Source organism: Benincasa hispida, chromosome 4 (assembly GCF_027475165.1).
Source record: "Benincasa hispida cultivar pf3 chromosome 4, pf3_genome.v1.1, whole genome shotgun sequence".
Taxonomy (NCBI): domain Eukaryota; kingdom Viridiplantae; phylum Streptophyta; class Magnoliopsida; order Cucurbitales; family Cucurbitaceae; genus Benincasa; species Benincasa hispida.
The window spans coordinates 43,932,010-43,955,521 of record NC_143481.1 but is presented as its reverse complement, the minus strand read 5'-3'; the positions used below and the strand labels follow the sequence as shown (position 1 = coordinate 43,955,521).

The following is a 23,512-nucleotide window of genomic DNA, read 5'->3' as shown; positions in this document are numbered from 1 at the left end:
GGAATGCAAATGAATTTGGTGACTGAAACTGACAAAGCTTCTTTATGGGGTCTAATTTATCTATATGCTTTGTGGTTATCCAATCTCATTTATTGTTTATAAAGTTTCGATAACATTTTAATTTTTTGTCAGATTTTCTTTTGTTTGTGTCTCAATTGGTTTAACTATACCGGCAAAGTTCCAACAATTGGTGTTATATTCAATCTAACCATTGAATATAAAGGGGTCGTAGAAGTTTTCTTCTATTTCATGTCTTTTAGATGGTACTTGCTCTATCTCTACAAGGAAAGTAAGGCAGCAAACTAAAGGTAATTTTTGCTTCAACGATTTCAACATTTACTCTGATTGATTCTTTGATGTTTTTGAGTTTATAAACTAAGGACTTTGCTTCTTAAATTTTAATCACATCCTTCGTTCAGTTGCTTGGGTTTATTATGCGTTGAGGTGAATCAAAAAGCTCCAGCTCCTGTCAAAGACAAATCATACAAGTAGAAACTGAGCACTCTTGTTATTTCTGTTTTCTGTAATAAACTGATATAAATGGAACAAAACCTCTATGATAAATAGTATGTAACAGAAAATACACTTAGAAGATAAAAAGTTTTGAGGGGGAGTTTGAGCGTTAATACTCATCTTTTGTGGAATCTAAAACCGTAATCTTGAAGGATGAATAACAGGCTTGAAGATCGTTTCTAGAGTGGATGTAGGTGAGGAATCACCAGACACTATACCTCCTTGAGTTTTCTTCCTCTTCTCTTTTCATTTATGAGATTGCATGTTGTTTTACCCATGATTGAAGTCAAGAATCTGAATTCAAACTCATAACCCTAAAAAGAAAGAAACGAAGAACAAAGAGCAATAGAGAGAGAGATCTGAAAAGAGGTATATCAAAAAGCTGTCACTTGATCCGAGAAGAAAGATAAACTGAAAGAAAATAATTACCATCTGACAAGAAAACGTGACAGCTCATCCATCATACAATTGGCATCTATTTTTTTCTTTTCTTAGATCAATCCATTAGAAGAGCTTTGGGCCTTACAGCATTTGATCCAAAAGCCCATTAACATTGTAAAAGTACAATGACCAAAATTGGACAATTTAAAGTAGAAGATGTAAAATTAAACCAACTTTAAAGTATATAAACCAAAATGATATTTTAACCTAAGATTAATCTCTTTTTCTTATATGTCCATGGGTCAAATATTGATTGGGCTATGTAGCTTTAATGTAGCTTTTATTTCACTCTTGCCTGATATAAACACTTTCTCATCTAACATTCATATATTTAGTGAAATTTGCAATCCTTAGTTTAGATGGTATCCTTCTAAGGTATATGTCGTAGATTGTGAAGTTATGTAGTTTATGAAATGGTCTCTGGATGTTTAAGTAGGTTGTACTCTTGGGCCTTGGCAACATGACATTGATGCTCTTAATATATATCTTAACTACATGATTTTTGTTTTTAAACTTTCATCTGAGTTTTTGAATTCTTCTTCCTACAGGTACTTAATATTCCAACAAAAATTAGCAAAGAGTACTGTTGAAATTATCACTCCTGTAGGCTTTGTAGGATTTTATGAAATAGAGATCATTGCGGATGTGGGCTTTGTTTTGTTCTGTATCCTAAATTCATAGGATGGGTATTTCTAGACGTTGCAATGAAAGAGTATGGTCAAAATGGCAGCATGCTTTTGTCTTGTTCTGTTTGTGTAGTATGGCATTTTCTTGTAGCCGTTAGGATGAAAAATTAGCACTACTAGTTTTCATCGACTGATTGTCATAATTTAAGTCATTAAATGTTGATCCGAGGAGGATTCTGATCGATTCCTCTTGTATTTGAATTCATTTATATGATGGATTAATGGATTTGATCAATGTGTAATAAATTAAAAGTTGATTTCTCTGGTTTTCATTGATTGTGTATTGTAATTTAAATCATTGAATGTTGTTTCAAAGAGGATTCTGATTAATTGATTTTGTGTTTGAATTCATGTGATAAGATTAATGGATCTCATCAATGTGTAATAAATTAAAGGTTGATTTTCAAGAGGATTTCTAGTTGATTTTCTTATCATGGATTCTTAATTGCAGTTCAAGTCTGAGGAGATCGCTAGTATAATGAAGGATTTTGATGAACCTCATCTTGCACCTATTGGATTACACTTAGGAATAAAGTATGTGGTAATCTAAAGAGAGCATGGATGGTCATCTGTGGAAAGAAGGTGATGTAAAATGGAAACATCATGAGAGAAATCTGCACGTTTTTGGATTAGTATTTTTTCATAAGCTTAATCGTGGAGATCTATAATTCATGTGAATTTTATGCCGAAATTGAAAGGTTTTCACATTTGTGATATATCTTAGTTTCGTGTAAATTTATTATCTTCTATCATTGACTTGTTGTACATTACTTCATCCTTTGAATGTCAGATCAAGTTTTAGACAATACCACACTTGGTGTTATTTTTCTCTTTTCCTCCAGAAAACTTGCATGCAGAGGTTTCTACTCTACCCCATTTCTAATTTGATTCTTATAGACGATAAATTTAGGGTTATGTATTTGTTGGTTTGAGTTATTGGGTGCTTTGAACTATTTATTTAGTCTGAAGTTCTGATTTATTGGGTGAAGATTAGTAAGTTTTTGGACTGTCATTTACCGTTTCTTATTTTTCTTTGGATGCGGGACACATCTTGTAAATTGAAGTGTTGGGTCTTTTTTAGTTGTTTCTACTCTAATCCCTTGTTACTTTTTCCTGTAGAAAAATGATTGAATGATTTTGAGTTGGTTTTTGTTGAAGCTTATTTTGGAGGTTTATTATAGGAGTGGTAAAAGATCAAGTGCTTAGCTAGGCTTTTGGATGTGAGGTTTAGTATTGTTGGAGGTTTAGTACAAGAGGAGTAAAAGAACTTGGAAATATGCATTTTCCCTTGAAACATCCTATTGCATATTCTCCTCCACCTTTTTATTTTATTTTATTTATTTTTATTTTTTAGTTTGTTTTGATCTTATACTTGGAATTTAGATTAGGGATTTATCCCTACATTTCGTGTAGGAACATGTAAGAGACCTAGTTAGAGATATAATAGAGTTATTAGTAGAATATTAGCATGGTTAATAGAATGACAAATTAGTAAATAGTTAATAGGTTGGTTAAGTCTTTTGGTTATAAATAGAGGAAGTGGGGTGGGAATATGGAGAATTTTATGTGAAGATTTCCTAATTGGGAATTTGGGAGAGTCTAGCCCTCTCGAAAGGCTAGGGCTTATCTTGTTACTTTGCTTATGAGTTATAGCATAATTCTATACATTTTCATATATTTCTATAATTGAATTGTCCTTGAGAATTTTATGTGAAGATTTCCTAATTGGGCATATCTCTATAGATTCAGATACAATGTATGATAGGCTACAGGAGGTGTTCGAGATCATGGAATCAATGCAACAAACATTGAAGGATTACCTGCAAGGATGTGAAGACAGAGAGAGAGAAAGAAGACTAGCAACCATCAAAGAAAAGAAGGAAAACATTTTTCGAAAATTATCCAGACGAGTTCGAAAAGTGGCTGGAAGAGAATATCCTACCCTAGGGCACTTCCAGAAAAATGAGGGGAAACGGATTGATTAGGCCAAGAAAAGGAAGGAGAAGCCCTCAATGAAAACTAGGGTAGAACAAGAATGGCGTGAAAAAAAGAACATCACGACAAACCTGTGTTCAGAGAGGCGAAGGAGTGTGCGGAAGAAGAAACGTGAGAAAATGAGATATCCGGCGAGCAAATGACCGGAAAACCGAGGACGTAGGCAGAAGAAAAAGCGGCGACGACCGAAGGGCTCCCTAACGATTGCACAAGTCGAAGATAGTGGGGGAACGACGAGATCAGAGGCGTTGAACATCAAAGACAAGGTCAAGCTATGGTGGTCGGATAAGGAGACATATAACAGGGGAGGCCGATGGCGAGAGGAAAAGGTTAGGATGCTTTACGGCGGAGTTGAACGACCATCTGAACTACCGGACATCGATGGTTATTAGCGTATGATAGAATGGTTGAGACGGCGTTGCTTGAGACGACAGAAGGAGGCATGCAGTTAAAGATGAAGAAGACGGCCATAATGGAGGAAGGTAGGGATAAAATTCATGAAAAAAAAAACAATGACGTGACAAAAGATGGTAGGAAAGTGGGAATTTGAGGCAAAATTAACTAACCTTAATTACGTGGATAGGGCTGCAATTTTTCGAATGGGCTTGAGTTTATTTCAAATACAATTGAGGCCCGTTATTTTGGTCCGATCTCAACTGAGGAAGTAGAATTTAAATTGAGGAACCAAGAGAGAAGAGAATCGTATGGGGAGCCATTGAAGGGACACAGTGATAGCAGGATTCTAGGCTTAATAATGGGCTGGTCTGGCTTGGGCTATTTATCTGTTTACTATGACCACATATATTGTGAGAAAAAGAAAGGTGAATCGAACATAGAGGAATCAGAGGAGAATATTCATGAAGAAGATGGAGAGAAGCGGTAAGGACTTGGTGGAATTCGAAACACCGATCTAAGTTTTGTGTGCTAGTGAGCTTTAAGTCCTTAAACCACAAAAGAAAACGCATAAATAGGGGAGTCAAGGAACAAAAAGGTTGGCCAAAGGTAAGAAAAAGGAGGCGACGGCGGCAAAAACGATACCGACGGTGGAAATTTCACAAGAAAGAAGAAGAAGAAGTTGAAGGGAAAAATGAAAAAAAAAAAAAAACAACGCTCAACGAAAAGCTTAGCCAGTGACAAAGAATCGTATGGCCTAGGACAATGAAGAAGTTGTTGAAAGAAGCTACAGAGGACGATGGGTGGAGGTGTGGAGGAAGACACCGGCAATTACTTGGGCGTCGTGACGTGACCGGCGGTAGAGGAAACGTTGAGAGGAAGAAAAAGAAACGAGGGAGAAAAGAAAGTATACCAGCAGCCTTGTTGTGGGAAAATGGAAATGGAGGCGAAGGTAGAAATAAGTCGCGACGGTGGAAAGAGACAGATTCAGTCATCGGCGACTAGAGGAAGATGAAGATTTTGCATACCTTGTTAATGGCAAGGGATAGTGGACGATAATGGAGGGAGATAATAACTTAAAAAAGTTGCAATTTTCGTGAAGAGGAAGGCAAAATATTCTCTACCCACGTAAGTGCCAGGTGGTGGGACCAGGAATTAGAAAAAGTTAATATGGTAATTCTTAGTTATTTAATGGGCTGTATTTGCATAAAAGGCCCAAATTGTCTTAAAGGAACTTGGTTCATATGGAGAAGTTGGGGCCTAGATTTTGTGGAAAGGTTGGGGTTGCATTAAATGGTTGGAAAAACAAATTGAGGCCCATTTGTTAAAGTGGCAGAAAAGGTACTTGAATATGGGCTGGAACTATCTAAAGCGCATTGGGATTTTGGAGGTAGATGATGTATGGGCGAGGAAGTTGGAATGGGGTTTAGAGCAGCAAGTGGATTATGAGCCTAGCCCATTTGGGAAGATCTTCAAATTGAAACACACCTATAAATGGTGTGGAGATGGGCCCGTAGAAAAAGATAGCCATGAACCGGTTGTTGGAAAATCGTTACAGAAGAAAATTGGGTTAGTTTATGGGCTAAATCTAAGTGAAATTATTGAAACCCAATTGCTGCCCAAAAAACTGGAAAATGAAAAAAGAAAAAGAAAAAAAAATAGGGGTAATAAGGCGGAATGCAGAATGCGAGCAGCATCGAAGACACGAACAAGGCAGAAAGTATTGCAAAGGAGTTATCAGGACAACAAAAAAAAAATCGTCCAATCCCAAATGAAGTGCCTATAGGTGAGGTCAGCCGTTGAAGGATGTGCACCAAACAGATTGAGATGATAGTTGGGTTAGAGTTGCATGAAGAAGCCCAATTTTCTTATTTCTACAAGTCTGCAAGGGATTTTAAAGTAAACTTTTGTGTAGTCTGTTTTGGCATGAGGTGATGGATAATTTTTTGATATAAGGTTTTTAATGGGATTATCCAACCCATACCTTGAGGACAATGTGTGTTTTTAAGGGGTAAGTAGTGTAAGAGACCTAGTTAGAGATATAATAGAGTTATTAATAGAATATTAGTATGGTTAATAAAATGGCAAATTAGTAAATAGTTAATAGATTGGTTAGGTCTTTTGGTTATAAATAGAGGAAGTGAGATGGGAATAAGGGTATGAAGAATTTTATGTGAAAATTTCCTAATTGGAAATTTGGGAGAGTCTAGCCCTCTCGAAAGGCTAGGGTTTATCTTGTTACTTTGCTTATGAGTTATAGCATAATTCAATACATTTTCCTATATTTCTATAATTGAATTGTCCTTGAGTTTGTTCTGTATTCTTAAGTATTGTTCTTGTTAGGAGAGGGTCCTAACAGAACACTTGCATAATTGGTGCATTTTTCTAGAAACAAGAAAATGTCGAATAATGATGAAGTTCAGTTTTCCGTAAAAGCTAGTGGAAGAGTGATTTCCTTCATGGTATTTACACTTGCACGTGATCTATTTTCATCACAAACTTGTTTTTATCATGGAAACCTATAAAAGTAGATTTACATTTATATTTTAACAAATTATGTTCATTCAAACATATGAATAATTGTTTTCAACTTCTTCACATGTAGTGTCCCCGCCTATTAGATTTGGTAGGATGCGGGTACTATGTACAAAAGTATATACACACAATAGTGCATAATCCTACTACTCCCATTACTAACCTCGTATGTAAATTATTTATTTTTTATATACTAGCTTTAATTTAATAAATGAGGTAAACTTATGTTGAGTTTATTTTTTTATTTTTTATTTTTTTTTATTTTTATTTTTTATTTTTTTGCCTTTTGTAGTTCAATACAAAAAGTGCATATACCCAAGGAGAGATTGACCTAATTCGAACACAATAGTCAAGTTTTGTTGGTCGATTTGTTTAAGGATGTACTTACTGTTCTTTTTTTTTTTTTTTTTTTTTTTGTCTCAATAGAATGTAAATCCTAGCTTAGACTGAATCTTGATGAGTTTTCAGTAAAATATGCAAGTTTAGAATGAATCTGAAGTACTAATCGTTGGAATTATTATCTAACCATCATCTTTTTATTGGAAGATTTATGTATAATTTTTTTGTTTATAGGTATTTAGTATAAGTACTCATGGAAATACTAATTGATATTTGTAAAAGGGAGAAATGATTGTTAATATATATTACAGAAGTGTTTGATATTTAGGCGGGTGGTTCCGTATAAGTGTTAAATATGATCATTTTAATTATTGTTCTATGGAAGTGTGTTATCAATATACAAATGTTGGTTAGTGTGTTTGTTCATATTTGATAAGTACTTATGAAATGGATTGGAAGTACTACTTGTTGTTTGTTGATAAATTATTAGAGAAGTGTGCTACATTGCATGTAACTTTGCATTTAGTTTTGTGGTAGAGTATATTGTTGTGTCTATTGTTATATTTTAGGTTTGGGTTATGTGTATTTATAGGTGGAAGAGAAATATTATTGGCTTTCCATGTAGAATATAACAAACATGCATTACAATAAACAATTTTTTATATATTTTTTAATAAAATAAGATGACGGACATTTTCTGACCCAACACAAGACATATAATGTTGATTTTTAACTTTTTGACCGATATTAAAAATGGATTGGATAATTTAAAAAATGAGACATAAAAAAGGGACAATTATTGAAAAAATTTGGTAAAAAAACCGACATTTAAAATGACATACAATGTCAATTTTAAACCGACATTGAAGATGGTGTACAATGTCGATTTTCAACCGATATTAAGGATAATTGGTACTGAAATTTTGGTCAGTTATAATGTCGGTTTAAAACCGACATTAAAGACCTTTTATAACACGATCTTCACTATCGGTTTTCAACCGACTTTAAAACCTTTAACGTTAGTTTTAAACCGACATTCAAGTCCAAATTCTTGTAGTGAAAAATACCTCTACATCTTCAAAAGTTGCATCAGTGCCCTTTATCTTAAAGAAAACAAAAAATTTAGAACCCCCCTTACGGTTTATTTACACCATCAACTTCCTTATTCTATTTCCTCTTTATTTCCTACTTCAATCTATGACCCAACGCTTCTCTATTTTCTCTAGCTTTCTTCTCCTCTTACTATGTTCTTGTTAACCATTTAACTTTTGTTGTCTTATTAAAAAATTACCCCATCCGGCTAAGGTATATAGAATATAATAAAAAGAAAGAGAGTAATGAAAAAGTACCAAGAGAATCCTAGGATTTATATGGTTTTAACAAGGTTGTACGATAGGAGTTGAGTGTGGCAATTAGTATATATTGACAACAAGGGTATTTTAGAATTTTTAATATATAATAACAATTAGTATATTAATATATTAATGGTTTGTGTTCGTATACTAACAACAAGGGTATTTTAGAATATTTTTTTTTAAAAAAATTAAGGGTATGTTTGAAAACTTTTGAAAGTTTAGGATATCTTTTAAACAGAACACTAACAGTTTTCATCTAAAACTAATGGTAAGGTAATTTTAAACTTTACGTAAAAATTTAAGGGTATTTTGAAATTTTTGAAAGTTCAAGGGTATAATTTTTACACAAAGTATAAAGTTTGGGGTATTTTGTGTACTCTAGCCTATATAAATATGTGTTTGTCCTAATTACATTCGTAGTAAACCTTGTATATATTTGGAATAACATTTTATATATTTGAAATAAATCTCCTATATATATAAAAACAAAATAGAGATGAAAACAAAAGATTGTAATCATAATTCTGCATTAAATGCAATCTATCGAAAATTGGAGATCATGAATTTCAAGTCAAATTTGAAATCGGTAAAAAATGAATTAATTGATTAGACAAATTTTTGGAAAAAATATCCTTCAAAAATAAAAATTCCTGAAATCAAAGGGAATGATACATGAGCTAAATTTAATAGCCAGTTTGAAAAGTCAAAAATTGGATCGATGAGAATGAAAAGCAAAATAGTAGCATAAGTTTTCAAAAAATAAAATGAAGAGGTTAATTTTGTCCAAAATTTTAGGTAAAATCCCTTAATCAAATCATTCAAATTTTAGGATATTTATGAAATAAGTATGGAGGAGATTTTAACCACATGAAAATCTCAAAGAAAGAATGTGATGTGAAATTAATAACAATCCATTTTAATTAATTACTATGACATGAAAAATGAATTATACATAAAAACATGTCAATTCAAACCAAAAGCTTAAGTTGATGGATGGAGATAAATTTAATAATATATCATCTAATAAATAACTAAGGTGAAAGATAACGATGAGAAGGGTGGACGATAACAAGAGCAGATCATAAGGGTTTATTTATCGGAGCATTGTCATCTTACTTATTTACTCTTTGCTGACAACATTCAAATCTTCATGGAAGATAACGATGAGTATTATATGAATGTTTTGAACATTATTAAGACATTTCAATTGGCAACGGGCCTTTCAATTTAGAAAAATCTACAACATCGGCCATTATTGTGAATAGATATCGTGCTGAAATTGTGGCGAAAAGATGGGGTATAAAGCACCAATTCTTACCGATCAATTATTTATGGAGCACCGTAGGGTGGTAAGCCACAAACTACTTCCTTTTGGGATAATATGTCTGAAAAAATTCAAAAGAAGATGAGTAATTGTTAATATTCTTATATATCCAAAGGGGTAGACTCACCCTCGTACAATCTACACTTACAAGTCTACCGACATACATGCTATCTGTTTTCAAAACTCCTAAATATGTATACAAAAATATTGAGAAACATTGGAGAAAATTTCTTGGAAGATTAACAATGGAAAAAATACATCTTTTTGGAAAGGTTGCTGGAACATTAAATTTCCTTTGTCTAAGGCTCTGTCCCGGCTTTTTTCTCTATCTAGAATCCCAAATATCTCTATTAAGGAGGCGTGGAATGAAGAGATCATGGATTGGGATTTTCAACCTAGAAGACTGCTTTGGGAGAGTGAGATTAAGCAGTGGAACAATTTAAATATACACCTAAATGCTCATTGTGCTAAAAATGGATTGGATAGGCCCATATGGAAGTTAAGCAACAATGGTGTCTTCAAGGTATCAACTATCAAGGAGGCTATGTCCACACAAAACAACAAAAAAACAACTCTCTGATGTGCTCAAACATGTATAAGAATTTTTGGAAGGCCAACATTTCCAAAAAAATGTAAGTTTTTCATTTGGACTCTCCCATCAAAGAATAGACACTGAAAGTGTTGCATAAAAAATAAACTTCCAAAGCATGTGTTTAATCCAAATTGGTGTCCTGAAACCATGGAGCACATCTTTATTCATTGCAATTTGGCTTCTACCCTCTGGACATTGATGAATAATCTGTTGGGTTGCTACAAAAATTATAACTCTATCCAGAGCCATGTGAAGGCCTCTGTACGATCAGAAAGGATTCCAGAAAAGGGATCATCTTCTTTAACACAGCAACGATGGTCTTATTGAGTATTTGGAATGAGCGAAACATTTGCACTTTCAAAGACTTTAACGAAAGCACCACTAGCCTTTGGAAGATGTCTACTACTCTCCATTGGATTGCTCGTCTCATAGAAACGAGCTCTTCAAAGATTATTGACCTTCAACCATTACCTAAATCTTCAGACTTTTTTTGTAACTTTTGATTTTTGCTATGTCGCCCCTGCTTATCTCTAGCCCTCCTTGAACTTCTTGTTTTCCCTCCTTTGTGTGATATATCTTTGATTGGGAGATGATGAGGGTGCTAAAAATGTTTCCATCTAGTAGAGATATTTCTTGATGCACCTACTGACCCATGGTATCCTTTTCTAAATAACAAATAACTATCAAATAACTATGGTGAATTGGTTTAAATCTCTATGACTAATCTTTTTCCCCTTCTAAATTCCTGTTATTAGTGTTAGTCAGGCAAAGAAAAAAAAAATTAAATTTAGGTTATAGTCAAATCTTAGACAAAATTAGTTTTTAAAATTATGCATTATATTTGGTTATTGATTCGATATGAAATATATTTAGTTCACCTTTTTATCTATGAGTACAGGAGTTCACATTATAAAAAAATAACTAGAAAATCTCAAGAGGGGAGTGGGATGAACATACTTTTCATGGGATATATTCTAGCTTTAGAATTTTAGGACAGGTTTGAATTCCACCTTTTAAAAAAGTGGATAATTAGAGCAAGTTTGAAAGTGATTTTAAAATGGTTAAAATTATTGTTATTTTTAAAATTATGAAAAATGATTCAAATCCAATTTTATTGAAATGAAAATTACATTTAACAGTGAACAATTAAATATTCAATTAATTTTTGAGGGATTAAAGACGTGTTTTAGAGTTGATTTTGAGGTTGACAAAAGAATCACTCTCAAGCCTACAATTTATATTCAAGTACGTGATAAACGTTCACGTTGGAAGATACTCTTGTCATTCTGATCCACCTCAAACAAAGTTTGAGAAGAAGGATTCTATCAACAAATCTCATCTGTGTGAGCTCATGAATAACAGAATTTTCTAAAGGTAGAGAAACCAAACTCTCACCTATGGGAAGAGATTATCTATCTTGCTGCTAAACGGTGTGTGAAATCTCATCTTTTTTGTAATTATAATGTATCTACTATTTCGCTAAATTGGAAGGCATTTTTATGGCCTCTTTCTTTTATACTACTTGCTTCGATCGAGCTCTTCTCTAGATTGTCCCGTGTACCATTCACTTTTGATCAATATAGATCTCTTGGTTTTGAAATATGATAATGGTGCTATAGATGTATGAATCTAGTTAAGATATCTTGATGCATTTGTACTAATCCACCGACTCCTAGTATTCCTTTAAAGTAAAAAAAAAAAAGAGAAGTATGTGAGAAACGTAACTTATATAAAAGAGTAACGTAGCACTTACACACAAACAAACAAATAAATAAATAATTCAAAAAAGAAATATGGAGAATTTGTCACATGGAAAATTATGATTGGAAATTTTGGTGGCTCAGGATGCAAAAAGATAGGTGCTGCTTGCGATGCTTTAGTTCCTGTACTCTCAAATATCCAATTTTAGTCTATGTACTTTTAATTAATCTTAAATTTAGCCTCTCATGAAGCATTTAAAGTGAGGGAATTGAGATGAGAATGGGTAAGAGATACACATTTTCTTGTTTGGTACAAGTTTTGAAGCTTTATACCATGGATGATACACATCCAAAAGTGTGGATTTTTTTATGCCCATCTCTCCCTTTTTAATATATGAATGTATTTTTTAATTTATATTATTAAGATTAATTAATATATGAATATTAAATTTATGATTTAAAAATTTATATTAAATTTTAAATTTTAATATTTGAATTTAACTACTCCAGATTCATAAATTAATTAATTAGTTATATAATAAAGTAAAGAACTAATGCATTAATATTATTAATTTCTTAATAAAATATATATGTTGTTAATTAATTATCATTATGATTAATATTTTATGAGATTATTTTTTAATAATTATTATTAATATATCATTGATTAATTATAATTCATTGTTACAAAATATTCTCTTTATTTTTAAACTGATTTTGATTGTTTTATTAATTAATACATCATATTTATATAAATTCATCAAATTGATACATCAAATTATGTAATCAAGTAACTTTAGTTATAGATTTCTCATTTTACAAAAATTTGAAATTAATAATTTAATTAATATTATTATTTGATAGTTAAATAATTAATTTTGCTCAAAATTTTGAATTGAATTTATTGTTTACCAATTCATCTATCAAAATTATATAGAGGTGTGCATGATTAATTTTATAAATAAAATAAAAAGTTAATTTGTTACCTAATATTTTGATGACATTCCCATATACAATCAAATATAGTCATCATTGATTTACAACAATCTTATTTCAAGACTTCCTATTCTCAGGCATACTTAATTCCTAGACATATTTAAAATATTAAACCAAACAACCCATCAAAGTTAATTTTTTTATTGAAATTGGTTAATAATAAAAATAATGTTTATGCAAAGAAACACAATATGTGAATATGTTTTCAAAGTTTATAGTGAAAATGTTAATAAAAAATAAAAAGTTTCCATACCCCCTTGAGGCTTAACTCTTTCTCCTAGTAGGAGGCGTGAAGAGAGCAAATACTACCCTTTTGTGATACTTCCTATCCGCATTCACCTGCTTTACCCAAAAACTTTTAAAACTAAGTAACAACTTAACCAAAAATCTTATTCTATTACAACAAAGTTTAATGTCTATACAACTTATTTTACAAATTCCAAACTCCCAAAATCCTTTAAAAAAAACTAAGACCAAAATCAACCCTATAGAGTAGTTGACCTCGACTTCGTGTGGCACTCGGAACTCTTTCGCTACCCGCAAAAGGGGGAGAAGAGGAGGGAGGAACAAAAACAAAAAGAATGAGCTAAGAAGCCTAATGAGAGACATTTTAATATAAACTTAGGCTTTTCCTTTCAAACCATTTTTTAAAGAAAATTACCACAACAAAACAATTGAATACCCAAATTAATTCCAAAATATAAACATAGTGGAACAACCCTTGAAATCAATGTAAATGCAATGATCCAATATTTCCATTGTAAAATCCCCATAAATTCATCCCAAATTCCGAACAACAATCCTTGTACCCAATACAACTCGTGTCTTATGTACACATATTGACAACATCCCGTTAGATGTGTTCGAAACACAATAACACAAACAGGGTACATTATATAGTGGTTGAAATAAATTTTCATCAACCACAATAAATTATAGGTTCTACTACCAAATCCAGAGATTTTAATCCTAACCATTATTTCTATAGAAATTATATAGAGATAGTAAATAATTCTATTATAAAACTTACTTTCATGCAAACCACAGATAAAATATATTTATCTAAATCCAGAGTTCAACCACTAGAAATGTACATAAACTAATCATGGTAGGTTTTCAAACCATACTATACTAATATATTAATCAAAGTAATGAAAGTAAACTACTCACAATTCACCGGCAAGGATTTCTCGACCTCCAAGTCTTCCTAGACTCAACCCGGATCCCCAACTCCTCCAATTTTCAACTTTCCATAAATTATTCTAACATTAGCTTAGAAACCATATTTATTTTATTTAGAACTAAAATATCCTTAAAGTACCTCATTGGCTACAAACTTTACTCACCAACTGAAAATTAGTGATAAACTTGATGTTTGGCACCTAATAGGTAGCACTTATGGCCGAGCATGCGATTCGGCGGGCCGATGGGCGTGAGGTGCTGATTGCACGTATAGGACAGCAAGTGGGCAGGTCCATATGCAGGCAGCCTAATGGCATGCGACGGACAATGCACGCGAGGCAGGTTGCCTAAGTATAGGGCGCGCGACAAACACAGGTTAGGTGGGCATGTGGTACGTGATGCGTTAGGCGAGTTTGGATGATGCGTGCACAACGTGAGCAATGAGGCAGGGCTTGTGTCCAGGAATGGGCAAGGATACGCACACAGCAGTGTGCGTTGGGCAACCCCCCTCTGCATCAACCTGACCTTCACTTCTTATCAAAATTTCCCAACCCTCTCAGCCTCTAATCTTTATGGCAGTCTGGGGATCTCTTCTACACTCAATTCTCTTTAATTTGGCTTAAGGAAATCTATTTTTACCCCAGTGAAATGGAAGAACCAAGCTCCCACCTTTCCTTTATTTATACTTGCCCAAAGCCCACCTCCAAGCGCCAGCTCCTCCTTTCCCTCATGTCTATATGTTCTCAGCATGCATAGTCCAGCATACAACTCTACCTTGAGGTGTCTTCACCAATTTTTTCCTACTTCAAATACAACCACGTCCACCTTAGAGTTAGTCAAATTTCCTCTAATTTAGCCCCCTTTACTTCCAACTGTCAACCTAACATTCTTCTCCAAGCAACCATCATGTGTTCATCCTTCACGCTCCCCTTCCATGCATTGACATACTTTCAACTTCCAATCCTCCTCGGTCTTTGTCCTTCAAATGCATGGTTTAGCTTTGTCCTAACCTCCGTAGACTTCTTATTGTCTTAAATGTCAAATGGTGTTGGTGCCCCTTTATGCGTCCAAGTTATCATTTCCTCCAAGTGGGAGTTTGCAACCAATGTTGCACCTAGAATAGACATTCAAAGTTGGCTTCATTGGCCATGCGTCAAAGATGTTCTTTATGCATCTTCTCTTTCTCTTTAGAGTATCCATCCGAGGCTACATCTTTGTGCTTGAATGGAACTCCTTCCTAAATTATATGTCCAATATGAGGTTTTGCTCTCCTTAAGTTATGCATCCAACACCAAGGTGCCTCCAAAAGATGTTCCCTCCTTAAGTTGTATTTCAAATAGCCTTCCCTTAGTTATATTACTCAACACTATCTCACTTCTTAAGACATTCCATGCTAACCTCCTCAAAGCTTGCGCCCAAGATACCCATTAATGATAATGTAGCAAGCTTCCCTAGTCATGACTTGTTGTACACAAACCCTAAGTAGATACTCCTCAAGATTGACGCAGAATTTTGTTCAAACCTCATTCCAATGCACGTTACTATAGAAAAATAACAAGGAATTTAAGTGGGCTTATTGGGTTTTTTGGTAAAATTAAAGGTACAGTGGCATTATTGTAATTATGGGCAAATGACAATTTTGTATATAAACCCACCTTCTTCTTTAGGGCTGAAAAATCGTGAGCTCAAAAAAAGAAAAAGGAGAGGCAGCCGCATTTTTTTGAAGTGGACGCACGCAGATGTCAGGGTGGTGGCAGTCATACTTCCGGCGAGTTCGATAGACGTGTGGCGGTAGGAGATCACGTCCGATTGTAGGCAGAAGCGGTGGTTCCAACGATGGACGTTTGCATCCGACGAGGCGACGATTCGATTTTCGCCGTGTAGGCTGGGAGTCTAGCGTGGGTATCTTCCGACGTCGGTCTGGCATGGTTTTCCGTTCTTGTCTGGCGGCGAAAATTGTGTTTCGACGTGGAGTAGGTTGTGTCTGACGGTGAGGCTGCAAGTGTGTTTGCCGGTCAGAGGCGGGCGACAATGCACTCAACTTGGGCTGTTTTTCAGCAGGTTGTTCTCGGTTTTAGAGACGACATCGTGTGCGGATCTCTTGCTATCAGTGGATATAAAAATTACAGATTGGTGATTATTGTTGATTATCTGTAATTGTAAATTTCTCATTGCTCGTAATAAAATTGATTCAAGTTGGTTCTCAAAGTGGATGTAGACCAAATTGGTCGAACCACTATATATCTTGGTGTTCGTTCTTTATTACTTTTGATTTATTCTGCTGATTGCTTGCGTTCTATTTGGCCATCTAAGTTAGGTTCAAAATTCTCACAAGTGGTATCAATGCTCCATTCGATCTAAGGAGGGTGTGTGGTAGTGTGCTGGCATATTCTTTGTTCAGGATAATTTGTTGGAATTAATTTGACAAATGGCTTCGGTGTCTACACAGTTCGAAATTGTTAAATTTGATGGGAAAGGTGATTTCGGGTTATGAAGAAAAAAGTTTAGAGCTATTTTGATATAAAAAAAAAAGGTAGCCAAAATCTTAGACGAAAATAACGTTCTGCCAACAATCACAGAAGCTGAAAAAAAGGATATGGATGAGATGGCCTATTTGACGATAATTCTATATCTGTCAGATAGAGTGCTTAGGCTAGTAGATGAGGCCACTATTACAGTGGAGTTATGGAAGAAATTAGAAAGTCTTTATTTGACTAAGTCCTTGCCAAATAAATAATATCTAAAAGAGAAATTTTTTGGATATAGGATAAACTCTAGTAAATGCTTAGAAGAGAACTTAGATAAATTCCAGAAGATTATAGTTGATCTTAATAACATCGGTGAAAAGATGTCGGATGAAAATCAAGCAGTTATTCTTCTAAATTCATTGTCTGAATCGTATCGAGAAATTAAGGTAGCTATTAAATATGGACGAGATTCATTGTCCATGGATATAGTGTTGGATATCTTGAGAGCGAGAAACCTCGAGATTAAAAAGGAACGCAAGGATGGAAAGTTACTCATGACCAGAGGTAGAAGTGAGAAAAAAAAAACAGAAAAGGAAAAGAGTCGAGATCCAGGTCAAAATCAAAGGGGAAAGTCAGAAAGTGTTTCCTATATCATAAAGAAGGATACTTTAAGAAAAATTGCCCTTTGAATAAGAGCAAGGAAGCATCAAGCAGCAAACATACAGAGGAATCTAGTGCAGCAAATGTTACTGATGGGTATAATTCAACAGAGGTCTTGATAGTGTCCAGTAGAGATATTCAGGATGCTTGGATTATGGATTCAGGGTGCACATTTCACATGACTCCTAATCGAGATTTCTTGATTGACTTTCAGAAAAATAATGGGGGATCAGTTTTGTTTGGTGATAATCGTGCTTGTGATGTAAAAGAAATTGGGTCAGTTCGAATTGCGACACATAATGGAATGATTAGAATTCTTACTAATGTAAGGTATGTTCCAGAACTCAAACGAAATCTAATTTCTCTGGGAAAATTAGATAGAGCAAGTTATTCCTATAAATCCGAGAATGGAGTTCGGAAGGTTATCAAGGGCTCTTTGGTTAAGCTGAAGGGGACCTTGAGGAATGGCCTTTATGTGTTGGAGGGCACTGCAGTTTTAGGTAGTGTTGCTATTGCATCTAGTAAAGAAATAGATAAGTCTATGTTATGGCATACAGACTAGCTCATGTGAGTGAAAGAGGTCTTCAAGCTCTTTCACAACAAGGTTTGCTTGGAGAAGTTAAAGACATTGAACTCCCATTTTGTGAACCTTTCATAATGGAAAAGTCTATCAGAGTGAAGTTTAGGAAAGGGAAACATTCTACCAAAGGAATTTTAGATTATGTTCATTCAGATTTGTGAGGTCCTACAAAGGTACCTTCTATGGGTGGTTCGAGATACTTCATATCAATCATCGATGATTTTTCAAAGAAGATGTGGATGTATCCATTGAAACAGAAGGATGAAGCTTTTGGGAAATTTCTTGAATGGAAAAAGCAGGTTGGAAACCAAACAGGCAGGAAGATAAATATCTGAGGACAGACAACGATTTAGAATTTATGAATCACAAATTTGGTAAATTTTTCTAATCTGAGGGAATTACGAGGAATTTCACTATTATGTACACTCCACGACAGAATGGTTTAGCTGAGAGGTTTAACAGAACAATTATAGAGGGAGATGCCTTTTGACAAATGCTTCATTACCCTTGAAGTTTTGGAGGGAAGCTGCCCAAACAGCCTGTTATCTCATTAATAAGAGTTCGTCTTCCACTTTAGGCCTAAAGGCTCCTCAAGAGATATGGACAGGAAAAGCTCCAAGTTTGGATCATCTCAGAGTATTTGGATGTTCAGCTTATGTTCATGTTAAGGAAGGGAAGCTAAATAAGAGGGCATTGAAATGTATGTTTATTTGCTATACTTAGGGTGTTAAAGGACATAAACTTTGGTGCTTTGAAGAGAGCATAAATAAATGTATTATCAGTAGAGATGTGATCTTTAACGAAGCAGAGATGCCATTTTGTGTCAAAGAGCAACAGAAACAGTAGACAGTTGATCAGGTTGAGACATAGGTTAGAATTGATTCTAACGCACGACCATCAATTAGTTCAGGCGAATCCAGTGATCAGTCATCCAGTTCTGATGGTAAACAGCCTCAACTGCAGAGGACTTTGATTGATAAGAGAGCTTTCGGTGAAGAAAGTTCAAGTAGTAGTGACCTACAGAACTATCAGCTTACACGTGACAGACCTCATGGGGTGAGGCAGGCTACTACGAGGTATGGTTATGCTGATTTAGTTGCTTATGCTCTTACTTGTGCAGTTGACAGTATTGAAGTTGAGCCTCTTACTTTTGAGGAGGAAATTATATTTGATTCAAAGGAATAATGGAAAGATGCTATAGAAGCAAAGTTGTTCTCATTGCAGAAGAATCAGACATGGTCATTGGTTCCAAGGCCTCCTAATCAGAAACTCATTCAGTCAAAGTGGATTTATAAAATCAAGCCAAGTATAAGAGGTGACAGTAAGCCTAAGTATAAGGCTAGACTGATAGCCAAGGGCTACACTCAAAAAGAGGGAGTTAAGTTTCATGAGATTTTCTCTCTGGTGGTGAGACATTTGTCCATTTGATTAATTTTATCTATTATTGTTCCTTTGATATGTTTGTTGAACAAATGGTCATCACCACAACTTTCTTTCATGGAGATTGGAGGAAGTGCTCTACATGGCTCAACCTAAGGGCTATGAGGTGAAAGGAAGGAAGACATGGTTTGTCTTCTTCACAAGTCCATCTATGGACTGAAGCAATCACCGAGACAGTGGTATATCAGGTTTGACACCTTTATTCTGAAGCAGAGGTTTCACAGGAGCTCATATGATGCCTGCATGTACTGGAAACTCTCTCAGAAAGGTACATATATTTATCTACTTCTGTATGTAGATGATATGATCCTGGTGTCTAAGGATTATTCTGAAATCTGTGATCTTAAGAAATGGTTGAGTAATGAATTTGAGATGAAAGATTTGGGTGAACTAAAAAGGATCCTAGACATAGATGTGAAAAGAGATAAGGAGAAAGATTTGTTAACCATTTCGCAAGAGAGTTATGTGCATAAATAGCTTGAGAAATATAATATGTCTTGTTGTAAGTCAGTTTCGACACCCTTAGAATCTCATTTTAGGCTTTCTTCGACTCAGTATACTATTACTGAATAAGAAAGGTTAGAGATGTCTAATATTCCATATTGTAATGTTGTTGAAAGTATTATGTATTTGATGATTTGTACTAGGCCGGACTTGGGATATGCTATGAGTATGATAAGTAGGTTTATGTCAAATCCTAGGAAGGAGCATTGGAATGCAGTTAAATGGGTGCTTCGATATTTGAAAGGTACTGTCAGTGATCATTGTGTTTTAGCAGAGATTGTGATAAATTAGCACTATTGGAAGGCTTCACAGATGCAGATTTCGTTGCAGACCTTGACAAAACAAGGTCTCTATCAGGTCACATTTTTCATTTGTTTGGTAATGTGGTTAGTTGGAGGGTTGCTCTACAGTCAGTTGTTGACTTGTCTACTACTGAGTAGTATATTTCAGTGGGTGAAGCTGTTAAAGAGGTAGTGTGGTTGAAAAGGATAGTTGGTGAGTTATTGCCGCAGAAGTTCATTCCTATCGTCTGTTGTGATAGCCAGAGTGTTATTCATCTTGCAAAGAATCCATCTCATCACGAATGGTCTAAGCATATTGATGTTAAATTTCATTTTATCAAAGAAGTTGTGGCCCAGAAAGATGTTAAACTGTTCAAGGTTCATACAGTTGAGAATTTTTCAGATATGTTAACCAAGGTTTTTCCAGCCCATAGGTTTAAATACCTATTAGATGGGTTGAATACTAAATTTGGATGATAGGGATTTTGGAAAATCAGCTTGGCACTTAAATATTCTTGTTATGAGGGAGATTTATAGAAAAATAACAAGGAATTTAAGTGGACTTATTGGATTTTTGGTGAAATTAAAGGCCCAATGGCATTCAGGTAATTATGGGCGAATGACAATTTTATAAATAAACCCATCTCTTCTTTAGGGCTGAAAAATAGTGAAGCTCAAAAAGAGAAAAAGAAGAGGCAACCACATTTTTTTGAAATGGATGCACGCAGACGCTGGGGTGGTGGCAGACACACTTCCGGCAAGTTAGATAGACGCGTGGCAGTAGAAGATCACGTCTGGCAGTAGGCAGAAACGGTGGTTTCGACGGTGGACATTTGCATCCGAAGAGGCGGCGATTCAATTTTCGCCATGTAGGCTGAGAGTCTAGCGTGGGTATCGTCCGACGTTGGTCTGGCGTGGTTTTCGGTTCTCGTCTGGCAGCGATAATTGTGTTCCGACGTGCAGTAGGCTGTGTCCGACGGTGAGGCTGCACGTGTGTTCACCGATCAGAGGCGGGTGGCAGTGCACTCGACTTGGGCTGTTTTTCAGTGGGTTGTTCTCGGTTTCGGAGATGACGTTGTGTGCGGATCTCTCGTTATTAGTGGGTATCAAAATTACAGATTGATGATTATTGTTGATTATCTGTAATTGTAAATTCCTCATTGCTCGTAATAAAATTGATTCAAATTTGTTCTCAAAATGGATGTAGACCAAATTGGTCAAACCACTATATATCTGGTTGTTCGTTCTTTATTGCTTTCGATTTATTCTGCTGATTGTTTGCGTTCTGTTTGGTCATTTAAGTTAGGTTCAAAACTCTCATAGTTACCAATGATATACTTAGTCAAATTCCAGTCTTCCAATACTTCCATGTGTACAATCTTCTCCTACCAACACTTAACCAAATTCCAACTTTAAAGTCTTATACACCCATCTCCATGATGCCCGTCCTTCCTACTAACACTTAAGCAGTTTTCTCCTCATCCCTTTCACTTCCAAATGAATGCTCCACTCTTAGACCACCTTCCTCTCCAAATTCCATCCAAAAACTTCCTAAGTTCAAATTGACATGCTAACTTTAAGCTTAAGCAAGGGGGAAAGAGATTGAGGGCTTATAAAAATAATGAAAAAATTCACAATAAACTAGTAGTGGGGACTAATTATAAGATTTATTTAAAGTTGTGGGGACTAAAATTAGACGTTTGAAAGTTTATGGACTAAAATTTTACTAACTCTAAAGTATAGGGACCAAAATGATATTGTAACTAATTAATAAAAAGTATGAATCAAACAATCGAGCAATAATTACTACAGTCACCATATCAATTTACTTATATGAAATTGTAGATGATAATATTGAAAGTTTAAGACATAATTGAAATCTACTAAAAAAAAATTTAGAGGTATTGTGGATGTAATTTAAACAATAAAATTGAAGAGAAAAAATAACCAAAAAAACTTCCACCATAGCGTGAGAAAATAATAATCCTTAGTTACAAAATTAAAGATGATTCAAAACTTACATATACATACCACAAAATGGTGAGACTATTTTCTAATAAATTTTAGGTTTTTTTTCTTAGCACACGGCAATTTTGAGTATTGCTCAAGTCTTGGACTTATACATACTTAATATTAACTTACATTTTTCTTTAATTAGTTATTTATATTGACTTTGAGATCGAATTTTCCGCCTAAACCACCACCCAACATTTTCCTTTTTTTTTTTTTTTTCTAATTCATTTAAGTCATGTTTACACCGACTAAAAAATAATCCATCAATAAATAGTAATGTAATAAGTGGATCTCAGTTGATTAATTTTATTATTGTTTACCTACTTTCCATAATCATAATAAGATGTGAGGTCCGTCTTTAAATTTGTAATCTCATTGAAGAATAAAAGATGTTCAATCTTATTGCAGTTAAAAATTACGTGGTATCCATTACATTTACCGTTATCATTACCGTTACAAATATTTTACTCTAATAATATAAAAATTATGAATTTGTCACATTTATTGTTACTCTTACCGTTGTTGTTACTGTTAAGGTCAAACAGCAACAACAACGATAATAGTAGAATGTGATACATACATATTCTATGTAAACGCGATCAAAAGAAATTCAATTATGTTTGCGATTCAAACCTATTATAATTCATCCATCAATGAAATCTCATTCCGATGACACCAATTTTCATTATGGTTCGGTAAACGTGACCTTATTTATGTAACTAAGAATCATAATATTTATTTTAGTCAGCTTTTCATATATAAATATATTATATTTATTTTAATGAGCTTTTCTTGTTGATACCAAATTTTTCACGTGGAGAACAATTGTAAATTTATAATTTGGATAAGAAAGAACCTGCAAAATAAAGAAAAATTATTTCAATACCAAAGTCAGAGACGAAAATTACAGAATGGAGAAAAGTTAGAAGTTTAAGTTACTTCATATAAAGTGATAATGATGTATTTTATAGAGAAAGTTAACTTAGGTTATTCCCTAGGATTTCAAAGTCGCCTTAAGATAATTAGATGACCTACAGGTTAAAAGATATACCTAGTTTCATGAATGGTTAGGGTTGACCTTAGACTGGCCAAGGCCGAGCAACTTTCTGAAGCCATATTATGGGCCTAAAACAATCTCTTGGATCGAACCATGCACAAAGCATGTCTTATTAGGCATTTGGTTAGGGCCGACGTTGACCACACTAGCTTCAGCCACTCCCTTTTCCTATACCCATTTAGATCGTAAGTTACCATTTTTGACCCGTATCGGTCTCTTCTTGACTTTGTCATTTCTATTAGCACTAAATGCCAATTATATTATTGGGTCCAAAATCACCCCAACATTTCTAAAAGAACTTAGAGGCCAAGAAAACCATGTGTGGTCAATATGTTAGACAGATTTCGAGAAAAAATTAATTTAGAAAAAAACATTAGCTTGAAAGGTATTCATAATATAATTAATTTTGTTTTGATAAAAGAAAATGGGTTGAAAAAAAATGAAAACATCAATTTAAT

At 34.2% G+C, this 23,512-nt stretch overlaps 1 long non-coding RNA gene across 1 annotated transcript; it reads left to right on the top strand.

Moving 5' to 3' along the window:
• The first annotated feature begins 171 nt into the window (after positions 1-171).
• LOC150036736 (uncharacterized) lies at positions 172-2,446 on the top strand. The gene is made up of 2 exons (XR_016528919.1): positions 172-308; positions 2,092-2,446. It is a non-coding gene; the product is annotated as an uncharacterized LOC150036736 (long non-coding RNA).
• The last annotated feature ends 21,066 nt before the right edge of the window (positions 2,447-23,512 follow it).